This window comes from Phoca vitulina, unplaced genomic scaffold, assembly GCF_004348235.1.
Source record: "Phoca vitulina isolate PV1807 unplaced genomic scaffold, GSC_HSeal_1.0 scaffold17, whole genome shotgun sequence".
In the NCBI taxonomy this organism is placed as follows: domain Eukaryota; kingdom Metazoa; phylum Chordata; class Mammalia; order Carnivora; family Phocidae; genus Phoca; species Phoca vitulina.
The window spans coordinates 13,622,003-13,635,515 of NW_022589720.1; positions in this window are offsets into that span (position 1 = coordinate 13,622,003).

Genomic DNA, 13,513 nt, shown 5'->3' on the forward strand with positions numbered 1-13,513 from the left:
GGAGAAGCAGACTCCCTGCTGAGCAAGGAATCCGATGCAGGGCTCGACCCCAGGACCCTGAGATCATGACCTGAGCTGAAGGCAGATGCTTAACCGACTGAGCCACCCAGGTGCCCCAGATGAGTTCATTTCTTTTTACAAACTTATTTTTCCTGAAGCTGCCACATTTTCTCATTTGTTTTGTTGTCTCTGAAACTATATTTGTTTTTTTTAAAGATTTATTAATCCATTTAGGAGAGAGAGAGAGAGAGATCACAAGCAGGAGGGAGAGAGAATCTCAAGAAGACTGTACACAGTGTGTAGCTGGACATAGGGCTCGATCCCAGGATTCCAAGATCACAACCCAAGCCAAAACCAAGAGTTGGACACTCAACTGACTACGTCAGCCATGTGCCCCTGAAACTATATTTGTTTTATTTCCCAATGCTTTCAAAGCACTACCACTTGTCTGTCAGTATTATCTTCCGAATTCTCAAATGCATCATGTAATCTTCCCATTCAGGTTTTGCTGGGAGACCTTCCTCCCATAGATTTTGTTCACTTGCTCTAATCTGGCTGAGTCAGCTGATGTCTGAATCCACAGCACTATTGTTACCCTGTGACTTCCCTTTGACACTGTCCTGTGCTGGACACCCTTCTTTTTTGGATTCCATGTCCCACTCTTCCTTAGTTTTAATCTTCATTCTGATGGGGGTCCTTGAAAGTCTGAAAATGTCTGTTCTACCCTTACTTTTGGTGGATAGATTGGCTGAGTATAAAATCATAGATTGAGAATAATTTTCCTTTAGAAATTTTAAAGTTTTATATTCTTACTTCCAGCATTTTCATTCTGATTCCTGATTCCATTTGTTGGTTTCCTCTCTGGAAGGTTCTAGCATCTTCTCTTTATCTCTGGGGTTCTGATATTTCAAGATGGTATGTTTGTTGTGATCTTTTCATTCCTTGTGCTAGGCATTCATTGTGCTCTTTTAATTTGAGACCTGTGATTCTCAGTTCTGGGGAAAATGTTCTATAATGTCATTGATAATTTCTTCCTTTCTGATATCTTTCTGGAATTTCAGAAAAGTTGGACCTCTTGTTTTGAACCTTTACCTTTCCTTACTTTTCCTATTTTTTATTTCTTGATATTTTTGTTTTACTTTCTAGGATTTGTTCCATGTTATATTCTAAACTTCTGTTGAAATTATGTCTTGGTTATTATATTTTTAATTCCCAAGAAATCTCTCTTGCTTTCTGATACTTGTTTCGTATCTATCTTCCTGTTCTTATTTTATGACTAAACTCTCTTCCCTGATAGCTCTGAGGGTACACAGAGCACACACACATCCATTCCTGCATCACCTCTATGTCCTCTAGAGTTCTTCCTTCCGGTCTCCAAATCATGTTGCAAGTTTTCTTAAATACCTGATGATTCTTGATTGTCCTTTTATAATTAAGACCAAGATACTTGAAAGTGATTTGCAAGTTGTGTGTGTATAGACAGAACTGTGGACAAGTGGGCTTCAAAATAGGTGCCAAACTAAAATTTTGGCTCGGGGGCCCACTGACCTTTTCATTAGGGGCCCAGTTCCCCAGAGAAGCCTCTGATCTCTTGTTTGGGGGCAGGATTTTCCTGGCTGTGGCCTTCTGGCCTCCGGTTCTTGGAAGTAGGCTGGGTAATCTACATCAGTAAGCTGGCTTTCAGTGAATTCCACTATTTTCAGGTCTGTGCCTCACACTGTGTACTTATCAGTAACAACTAGACTGGCACCTCTTGAGATCAGTTTCTTTAGGGCACATTTCCAGTCAAGGGTGGGGACCAGGGAGTATGGAGGTGGTTGTCTCTATTGAATGATTGGTAGGAAATTTGAGGCTGCATTGATCTACATAGAAATGTTCAATTAATCTCTTGCACTGCCTGCAACTTCGGGTATCTCCCACCTCCAAGTGTTGGGCCTTTGAAAGTTCTGTAGGGAAAAATGGCTTTCAAACCTTCCCATGAAAGAATTACAGTTTAAAACCATTTTCTTGGGGCGCCTGGGTGGCTCAGTTGGTTAAGCGACTGCCTTCGGCTCAGGTCATGATCCTGGAGTCCCTGGATCGAGTCCCACATCGGGCTCCCTGCTCAGCAGGGAGCCTGCTTCTCCCTCTGACCCTCCCCCCTCTCATGTGCTCTCTCTCTCTCTCTCTCTCATTCTCTCTGTCTCAAATAAATAAATAAAATCTTAAAAAAAAAAAAAATAATAAAACCATTTTCTTTGTTATTAAAGGGGCCAATCACCAAAGTATTGTTGTGAATTGTCTGATGGGGTGGAATTTGTGATACTTGATCTGGGTTGAAAGAATCAGCGGGAACTGCAGGGCAGGATCTACATCACTCAGGAAATTGGCTGTTAACTAGCAACTATCCAAAACTGTTTTAAGAACACTAAGTTGTTGGGGTACCTGGGTGGCTCAGTCGGTGAAGCATCTGCCTTCAGCTCAGGTCATGATCTCAGGCTCCTGGATCGAGTCCCACATCGGGCTCCCTGCTTGGTGGGGAGTCGGCTTCTCTCTCTCCCCCTCCTTCTCCCCCTGCTTGAGCTTTCTCTGTCTCTCTCAAATAAATAAAATCTTAAAAAAAAAAAAAAAAAAACCACTAAGTTGTCACCATTATGAAAGGAAATTTGTATTCTTTGGAACATTAGAATGTATTCTTACAGAAATATTAAGGGGATATAAAAATAATTCTATTTGGCACTAAATAACTGACCCAGACATGTAGGGGAGTGTGCCCTTTCCTTTTCTTGATGCCAGGAACTCACTATCAGAAGTGAAGAGCACAAAGTTATTTAATGGAATTGAATTAAAAAATTAGAATATTTTAGATTAAGTAATTTCCTTCATTGGTTGTATTTAGTAGTCAAAGAAATGTGTACCTTTGGAATAATAGAGGCTGCAAAGACAGAACAAGGGTGTCAGGGAAATTACCACTAATTGTTCAATAAATATTCTTGAGCATGTGTGTCCCATGGATGGCACTTAATCATCCGTACATTTCATCCCTCTCCATGTAGAAGATATCTTAGCTTCTTTATTGGACTCTAAATCTCATCTTAAGCTTCTCAATGATGCCAACATCTTATAATACAAATTAGATGAAGCCTACATGTGTTTTATCATGAATATGGCAGGTAAAGTGAATGAATGAGAATAATGGTTGATGATATTAATAACTTAGTATTTTCTATTGCTTAATACATACCATACATGGGACTAAGTATTTCACAGGTATTACTTCACGTATTCTGTGACTGACATAGGTATTGTCACTCAAGTTAGACTAGGTAAGTTATGCCACAGTGAAAAAGAGCCCCAGATCTCAGGGGCCTATGACAACACACATTTATTTCCCCCCACACAGCATGTCCATCATGAGGCTGCATAATTAGGGATCCAAAAGGTGTAGCAGCATCTGGGTGAAAACAGGTAGTCTCAGGTGAAGGGGGAGGAGACATGGTGAGCCAGGAGCTGGTTCTTAAAACCTCTGGTCAGAAGTGACACATGTCCATTCTCCCTTCAATTCAGTGGCCAAAGCAAGTCACATGGTCACTCCTGACCTTAACGAGTCAGGCTGATTTTATTCTATTTCATGGAGGGGCATCTCAAATCTTGCAGCTAGTCTGATATCAGTGGGTGGGGAAGTACAGTCCTTTACCAGGGAGGGCAGCAAATATTTTGAATAATACCATCTACCATAGATAAAACAAAACCAGCAAAACCAAGCAAAAACACAGTATCAAGGTCCTAATTATGCAGAAATGTTAGAATCAAGCCCCTCTGTATCCCACTTTTCTTTTTTTAAATTTTTGTTTATTTATTTGAGAGAGAGAGGGAGAGCTTGCAAGCACGAGCTGGGATTGGGGGGGCAGAGGGAGAGGGAGAAGCAGTCTCCCCGCTGAGCAGGGAGCCTGATGCGGGGCTCGATCCCAGACCCTGGGATCATGACCTGAGCTGAAGGCAGAGGCTTAACCGACTGACCCACCCAGGCGCCCCATCCCACTTTTCTTAAAGAAAAATAACTAATTTTCATTTGTATGGTATTATTCCAAGGTATAGTTGGAAAAGGGAAAAATAAAATGGTAAGATATTACTGTGAGGAATAACACCAAGAGATTTCCTTACATAAGGGCCAATCTAATGTTAATTGTACAAATAAAACTCAGGGTCTAAAATTTAGATTTCAGACAGCTTACGTGGTCTTGAAGAGGATCTTATTTCACTTTGGGGATTCTCTAGTGTTTTTCATTTATTGTGTGACTCAAACTTGCCAAATGTGAGAAATAGCGGAGAGGCAGTAAGTGTTATTGTTTTAAGGGGAAATAATTTTAAGAGGAAATAATTTCACATCACCAGAAGTATATCTTAAAACTCTCGGGGACTTAGCCAGTCTGTGCATTTTATTTTCTTTCTCATGCTTGCATCGAGTCTTGTCTGTCACAAGAAAAGTAAGTACATACACATCCCAATGCTATCATTTGTTTTCTAGTTTATTCGAATGTTCATTAAAAAGTTACCACTTCTCTGGTTTTTGTCTTTTATTATGCACTAAAAATTTGCCAATTAGGTGACACTGTGTTTTCTTGAACGAGCCTGCCCCCTTGTGGTGATTGGGAAAATCTGACTTGGCAAAACTAGCTCTCAGATATTCGAAATATTTGCTGCCCTCCCTGAAAACTCCTTTCAATAAGTAGTTTTGAGCCCCTAACCCTGTTCTAGGTACTGAGCTTACAACAACAGATGAATTGGGCAAGAATCCCTCCCCTCCCGGAGCTTGTGTGTTATAGTACAAGCACTTGTGTATGTAAGTTAAAATTTGGAAATGTAGTCAACCTTTGTAACCTGTAAACCTAATGTCCTACCTACACATGTGCTCATCTTCCCTATATGTTATCTGTGAGCGATACATCCCTGCTGCTGTAAAGGCTAGCTCTTCCCCTTTCTATTCTCTGGGTCCAAGCACCACTTGTTTTCTCAAGGGCTCGGGGACTTTGCATCTGTTATAACCCCCTCTTTCTCCAACATTCTCAAAGGCTGCCTCCCCCTTGTTGTGTCCTTAAATATACACACATGCTCAATGGCTTCCAATTAAAAAAGTCTTTCCTTAATCCCAAATTCTCTCTGGCTAAAGCTATGTTTCTCTGCTTCCCATCACAACAAAGCGTCTCAAAAGTTTTGTTTTTATCTCTTGTGCCCACAAGAAGCTTGTCTGCCTTGTTTATTGCTGAACTCCCAGCACTCAGGAATCATTTATCTAGTAGGTGCTTGATAAATATGTTGAATCTGCCTATGCATTCCTATGGTAATAATGGCAATGCCCACCCTGCCCTAGTCTAGGGGTAATCTGGGATTTGTAACACAGAAGCAGAAAGGGCATTATGTTGGCGAGAATCCTGCTTAGCACATGGGAAAGTTCTTTAACCTGATGGCTCCCCAATTTGTAAAATAAGGATTGTACTATCTTGGAAGTGACAGTTACATGACAGCCTTAGGGTGAGATCTGATTGGTAGTGGTATCTGAGTGCAGTACTATAAATAATGTTTTGGCTGTAGGAAAAATTCCGTGATTAATTGATATTGATTTATTAGTGATGTCCACCCTGCATGTGGGAAATCATTCCATGATTAATTGATATTGATTTATTAGTGATGTCCACCCTGCATGATATTGATTTATTAGTGATGTCCACCCTGCATACACCCGACATTGGCTGTAGATTCTTGGGCAACTTGGTTCCTTCCAGTTCTAAATGTGAAGAGTGATTTAAAAAGACGGAATCTTGGGGGCACCTGGGTGGTTCAGTTAGTTGAGCCTCCAACTCTTGCTTTTGGCTCAGGGCTTGATCTCGGGGTCGTGGGATCCAGCCCCGCGTCGGGCTCTGTGCTGGACGTGGAGCCTGCTTGAGATTCTCTCTCTCCCTTGGCCCCTCCCTCTCCCTCTCTTCCTCTAATAATAAAAAATAAAAGTAAATTAAAAAAAAAAAGAACCTCAGCACGTTGCTGCATTTTATTTTTTTTTTTAAAGATTTTATTTATTTATTTATTTGTCAGGGGGAGAGAGAGAGAAAGAGAGCACAAGCAGGGGGAGGGACAGAGGGAGAAGCAGGCCCCCTGCCGAGCAGGGAGCCCGATGCGGGACTCGATCCCAGGACCCTGGGATCATGACCTGAGCCGAAGGCAGACGCTCAACCGACTGAGCCACCCAGGCGCCCACGTTGCTGCATTTTAGATTTAAACTAGACTAAAACCTTTGAACAGTTCTCAACATTTAATTACAGAGTAAGAATTAAACTCAGACTCAAAATTACAAACTGCAATCTCTAGGAGTGAATCTAAGATAAACAGATATGGATTTGCATCTATTTTATTTAACTGGAGTTCATCTGCTATCCCGTATCATGAAGGAAAAGTTTTTTATTTTATAATATTTAAAAACATTACTTTCAAAAAAATGTACTGCACTACGCCTGACATTTATTATGCTTAATATTTTATTTTCATTTGAATGTGTTATCTTTCCTTCTCTTCTGGATGGCTGACTTCATTTGCTTTCCTTTCCCCCATTTTGCCTCCCGACAAGGACGTAATTCCAGACTAGACTGGCAAATATGTCAAGCTATATTTCAATTACTGGGACAATAAATGTGAAGTTAATGAGATTAAAATACAATCAGCCTCAGAAGTGAGTGTAAGCCCCTTTTAATGGAAATCAGGATTAAATGCAAATTTTCATCACCTTATGTGTCAGTCATAAATGTTTTGAGTCCATGAGAAAACGTCTGAATGGATTTAGAGACTTTGAGGAATGTAGAGCTTATCATAGTGAAAAGAAAATGATTTGAGAATATGGACTATTCACATGACATTCTGTATATAGTATGTTAGAAAAAATTGCAGAGCTCCTTTTTGTTGCTTGCATTTATTTGTTGCTCCAGAATAATTTTTTAAGGCAAATAAAAGAAAGCGTATGAAAAATTTGAATTTGTGAAAGGAAGCTTCAAACTTACTTTATTACAGTCTAGGGGTGAATTTTGTAGGGGTGGGCAAATTGCAGCCCCTGTGTTAAAACTGACCTGCCACAGGGTTTTGTAAATAAAGCTTCATTGGAACACAGCCATGTCCATTTGTTTTCAAATTGTCTGTGGCTGCTTTCCTGCCAACGTGGCAGGGTTCAGCAGTGGCAACAGATATCTCGTGGCTTGCAGAACCCAATATAGTCACTATTTGGCCCTTTCAGAAAGAAGTTTGTAAACTCCTGCCCTAGATTGTAAGCTTTCTCCATTATACTGCATATTTCTGAAGGCTGGGACTCTGTGTTGAAACTTAGTTTTTAATTTCTCTTATAAAAGTATCTGTACCTTTGAGATGATCGGTTAATAACAACTTGAAGAAATACAGCATAAAATATAGATTTATACAAGGGGTCATATTTTAAAATTTTTATAGCAGAAGTTACATGTGCTTGGGTCAGTCCTACTTTTCTCAGTCGTTGGAGGAAGGTTGTGTTCTCTGCTTCTCTGCCCTCCCTTGGGGTCTGCAGCCTGCCTCACGCCGGAGGGAGCCCTGCTCAGCTGGACATCAGGCCTATCACCTTCCAGCCTGGAGCTCCTCCTAGTGTTTCCCTGGAGCAACTTAAGGCAGCTTAGAGTCCATCCAGCTGGTTGATGCGGACCCACTGCTCTCAAAAATCTTCCAGGTTGCCCCTTCCATCCTCAGTGCTTCTGGCCTCTGGAGCTTCCAGTTGGCAATTTGCAGGCTCTTGAGCAGATTTTAAGTAGCTGCCAACCAGATGTGGGGTTCCCACTACCAGACTCCCACGGCACCCCTTTCAGGCAGAAATGGGAGAGCCCTTTGGCTGGGCCAAAATACGAGCTAAGTTTAAAGAAGAAAGGGGAAACCTTATAATACAAATATTTCGTGCTACTTTTCTGGCACTCCAACACTGGGGGAGTCCATTTTGCGAGGCAGTGTTAGTTTAAAGTTCACATCAAAATGCAGAAGACGCTAAAGAGAGGGATGAAGAACTCCCTCATGGCCATCCCCAAGTCCCCTAGGACTCTGGGCTCCCCAGGTTGGAAACCTTTGCTTGAGACTCAAAGGGAGAGGCTGTAGCAGAGTCTGGGAGAGGCGTGGATGTGTATTTTCAATAGATCTTCTCCCCCAGTGGATATTTTGCACAGACCAAGGAGAGGCTTCTGCTTCTTCTCTCCACCCTCCACCCACACGGACAATCTCACTACACTCTCCAGCACAAAGTTCCCTGTCTGAACCACATTATTAATTAATTAATTAATCAATCAATTAATTAATTACTATTTTTAGAGAAAGAGAAAGCGTGGGGGCAAGGGGTAAAGGGAGAGGGAGAAAGAGAATCCTAAGCAGACTCCCTGCTGAGTGTGGAGACATCCAGGAACCCTAATTATAAAGTATTTTTATGAGAAGGTAAAAATAATGTGGTTCAGGGATGCTTGGGTGGCTCAGTCATTTAAGTGCCTGACTTTTGATTTCGGCTCAGGTCATGATCTCAGGGTCATGGGATTGAGCCTGATATCGGGCTCTGTGTGCAGCGGGGAGTCTGCTTAGGATTCTCTCTCTCCCTCTGCCTCTGCCCCCACCCCCACACACTCTCTCTCCCCCCCAAACATAAGTTAATTAATTAAAAAATACTTTATAATATTATATTTCTAGAATTTTTTTTTTTTTTTGGAGAGAGAGAGCACACGCGCACGTGGGTGGGGAGGAGAGGCAGAGGGAGAGAATCTCAAGCAGGCTCCACACCCAGCACAGAGCCTAACTCGGGGCTCAATCCCACCCCAAGACCATGACCTGAGCTGAAATCAAGAGTCAGACACTTAACTGACTGAGCCACTCAGGCACCCCCCAGAATTCAGAATTATAATATGAATTATAAAGTCCAGAATTTTCATTTTCAGAATTGTGATATGATGCCTTGTGGAGTTTGCAGGTTGATGGCCACATGAGAAAATTTCTATTTCTCCAGTAAAAATCATTATTGGAAAATTGTCCTTTATGTAATTCACTATCCTTTACATAAAGGGCTATGTTGATAAATTCCTCTGAAAGTCGATCGCTTAGAAGATTTGTCCCTCTGGACACATTGCAAACATTTCCTTTATTAGATGACAGTTAGTAGTCCATACTATTTTGACTTTCTTTTCTTGGCTGCCAGGAAGCTTGGAGCTAAGTTTCTTGGGCAAACATAGAGTGATACTGTGCGCTATGGTTTCCGGTACGGCGACCCGTGCTGTCCCGCGGCTCTCCCTAATTGACTCTTCTTACTTTATTCCTTCCTTAATGGTTCTGTTGGTGGTGCTGTAACATTGGCGTCTTTAGGACACATTTTTCTGGGTGTGTTTCATGAATTGGCTGAGGGATTTAAATGAATTTTCTTGTAGAATCCTCAGACCAACCTAGTGAAGTTGGAGATATTTCCATTTTCCAGAAGAAAAGACTGAGACTGAAAGAGATGAAGATCTGTGCTCAAACTCATAAAGCCAGAAAGCAGAGGCAGTTAGGACTTGGAACCATTAATATCGAAAAATCAAGCTGGTCTGCACAGCCGCGAAGATGTGCTGCTTCTCCAGCCAAGTGCAACAGAGGTCAAAGAGAACTGGTCTGTGGGGCGCCTGGGTGGCTCAGTTGGTTCAGCAACTGCTTTCGGCTCAGGTCATGATCCTGGAGTCCCGGGATTGAGTCCCGCATTGGGCTCCCTGCTCTGCAGGGAGTCTGCTTCTCCCTCTGACCCTCCCCCCTCTCATGTGCTCTCTCTCTCTCTCATTCTTTCTCTTAAAAATAAATAAATAAAAAATCTAAAAAAAAAAAAAGAACTGGTCTCTAAGAATGAAATCAACTTTCCCATTGAAAAATGATTAAAGGGATGAATAGAAGACTTTTATCAACAGAATTGATAATAACGCTTTCATAGGAGATAGACTGTTAGAGCAGATGAAACCCATACAGTGAATCAACATTGGGGGGAAAAAAAAGTCTGAACCTGTCCCTAATTAAATATATGCAACTTAAAAACATTTTGCACCTGTGAAAAGTTATAAAATGTATTGGGGTTGGATCTCTGGGGAAATGAATTCTCTTTGTTTCTTTTGGTTGCCCTGATTTTTGTTTAATCTTACTGGAGGACAAAACCATAAAAAGCAGCATAGCAGTGATTGATGGATCCCCTTTCTAGAAATTTAAAACCAAGAAAATATTTCAAAAGATGAGAATTATGTGTTAAAGTTGTCACAACAGCGTTATCGGGAGTAAAAAACAAAAAGGAAGATAATTGGCCTCCAATAGAAGATGTAATGCTTAAGTGATTTTGAATCAGCAGCAATGCTGTGTAATAGAAGATCATTCAGATACACAGACGTACAGAAAACAGTGTTGGGTGTGATTATGGGGTCATCGATGTCAAAAGTAAGTTCATATATGGACGGCACAGTAGGCGCTAACTCTAGGTTAACATCTTGTTCCTGCAATCACCTCAAAAGCTGGGGAGGGGTGTTTTTTTGCATTCGAGGTAGACTGGGGTAGGGTCCCCCAGAGACCTGGTCCAGCAGCTGAAAGGGGAGTGTCAGGCCATATTCTTCGTCTAAATCAAACCACCAGTTTAAAGATGAAGAAGCGGGAAGTTACAAGAAGTAGAAGTATGGTGTTAAAAAAACATAGAGCAGGAAAGCTGATGAGAAGGCAATCTCCAAATGGTGGTTTCTTAGCCCAGCACAGGTCTCCCGAGCAACGTACCAAATTATATATTCTGCCTCCCACAATAATGAATGGTCACTGCAAAAATATTCATTTAACATAGAACTGTGTAACACGATGTTAGAAAGCTGAGCAACCCTCCACCCACCTCTGAAATGATACCAGTTCTCAGTGGGAGCCACTGGTAACAGTTTGGGCTAAAACCCCACAAAATTTTCCCACGTATCTATTGACAGCACAATACCACATGTACTGTTCAGCAACTTGCTTTAGTACTTCAGAAATTTTTGACATCTTTCCTCGTGTTTGATTTTGATCAAATGAATATTTCAATTACAATGAAACTGTTTTTCTTTTTTGTTCCAAGTCCTTTTGTAACACTGATGCTTTAAGACAGGGACCATGGTGCTTTGTGTCAAATACCCTGGCTCGGAAATCATTCTTTCTGACATTGACTTGACCTTGTCTGAGTAGGAGATTCCTGGGCTTGAGACACAAGAGGGTCATGGCATCTATGTGGGGGTCTTAGGGAGTCTATCCAAAGAACAGAGTTGGGTAGAAATATTGGAATTTGGACAGTACTTGCACTTGGAGAAGTAGGCAAAGCAGCATCCTTTAATTAATTTATAACCAAAAATGTGCATCTTCTGCATTCTGTTTGGCAACTTGCTTTTGCACTTAGCAATTTATTTTGGGCACCATTCCTTGCGTCGGAGTTAAAGTAAAAATATTTTAATTACCAGTAGGGGCTGATCTGAGAGTAGAGGCAGGTAGTAACAAGGAATGGGCTAGACCTCAGGTTCATGCTATTTAACACTAGAACCTCTTCTGTCTCCCTTATTCAAAAGTAGAAGCATGTGAATAACTGTTTTACAACTGTCTTTATGCCATTTAAAAGTAACTTGTTCTTTGGAGGTTTTAACAAACGATTATAGGGGAAGTGCAGCCAAAGAATTAAGGACTGTTTTCCTAAGACTGAGGTCCTTCTGCTTTAATACCCTGCCCTATGTCTATAGAAACAGGTGGGCACCGTCTAGAAAAAGCCCTTGTATGTGAGTCAGGCAAACACCCTTTATCATTGGTTTGATGTATTTCCTTAATAGAAAATGCTGGTGAGTAGAAAAGTATTTGGGGACTGATGGGATGGGGGGGGCCGAAATTATAGTGTACCAAAGGGAGAAGAGAGGCGGGAATGGGAACATTCAGGTGGAGTATGAGATTGTTTGTTTTAAATCTGCCTTTTATCTTGGGCAAAAATGTTCCTAACGTAGTGCCAAGGCCAGCTGGCTCTTTCCAAGTCCATGTCCGATGCTTTGTAGTAAATACATGTTTGCTCGCGTTTCCCAGCTAACGTTTTATAGGACATAAAGGGGAGGCTGAAATTGGGAAGCCAGGTCAAGTCGTGTTCTTCCAGTTCCTCAGCATGTAGTAACAGAGACTGGAATTCAAAATCCCCGATGTTAATCTTTGGCACTGCTCTCGAAGCTCCTGCTCAGATTTGTGTTATAGTCAGGGAGGGTGGCCAGTGAAGGGCTCAGGCTGCATGGTGGGCCCCTGCTTAAAGGAAAATCTCTGCTCAATGTCGTCCCTCCACACCCACTGCCTGCTAGACACCCTGACGTACAGCAAGAGGCGGACCCCCTTGCAGTATGTGCTCTTAAATCAAGTCTTTTCCAACTTCATGCTCTTTTAAACCAAGGTTTCTCAACCTTGTCATTATGGGCATTTTCGACTGGGTAATTGCGGGTTGTGGGGCTGTTCTGGGCGTACTATAGGATGTTTAGCAGCAACGCTGATTTTTACCCATTAGATGCCAGGAGCACTTTCTCACTTGCACCCTCTTCCCCCAAATGCCTCTAGATATTGCCACCTGTGCTCTGGGAAGCAAAAGAGCATCTGCTTGAGCACCACTGATTGAAACAAAGGAAGTCCTTTCACTTGGGGATGTGAATGGTGAGGTTGTGATCATGGGAGGGTGGGGAGGGTAGGAAGGGAGAAAGATGAAATACATTTAAAGATTTCAATATTTTCCTTTGATTAAAAATCATAAATATATTTCAGGGGAATGAAAGCCGTACACTTTCGTATGTAATATTGGCTGTCTGCCTTTATAAAGCTCGTAATTTGTAGGTCAGGTCTTTGAACATTTACAGAGATTCGGTTATCCGCCCAGTACTTATGTATAGAGCTGAAGTGATCAAATCCTCTGTCTGGGTCTCTGAGGTTTGGGTTACCCCAGTGGCCTTCAACGGGAGCTAGCCAGAAAGATGTCAAGCAAGGGTGGCTGGGGTAACACGGGTGACAGTATGTCACCATGCTTTTGTTTCACTCACCTTGGCCTGTATCTTTTATTTGGGGCCTTAATCCTTTTTACTATTTAGGAGAAGAGAAGGGGAAGTGAGGAAGATGCCAGGCCTGGGTGGCTGATTTCAGAGGCCCAGAGAGAGGAGAGGTGGGTGAGGGTTGGAGGTGAGATGAGGTCTACACACTAATCTCTTGCAGACGCCTTCATTGATGCACTCGATAACAATTTGGAAAGCTGAACACACGCTGAAGATCTTGGAAACTGACTAGTAATTTAAGTGACAATGTGTCCATTATATTGCAAGCAATTCTTGGGCAAATCTTTTAGGAAAAATCAGTAGTCACTGAATAATTTGTCTTTTTGTTGAGTATTTTCATAATGCACGTTATGCTTCACTGAAGCAAATTATGCAGGCAACTGAAAATGACAAGAGAATTCATTTTACAACCCAGGAAGTGCAGCTTT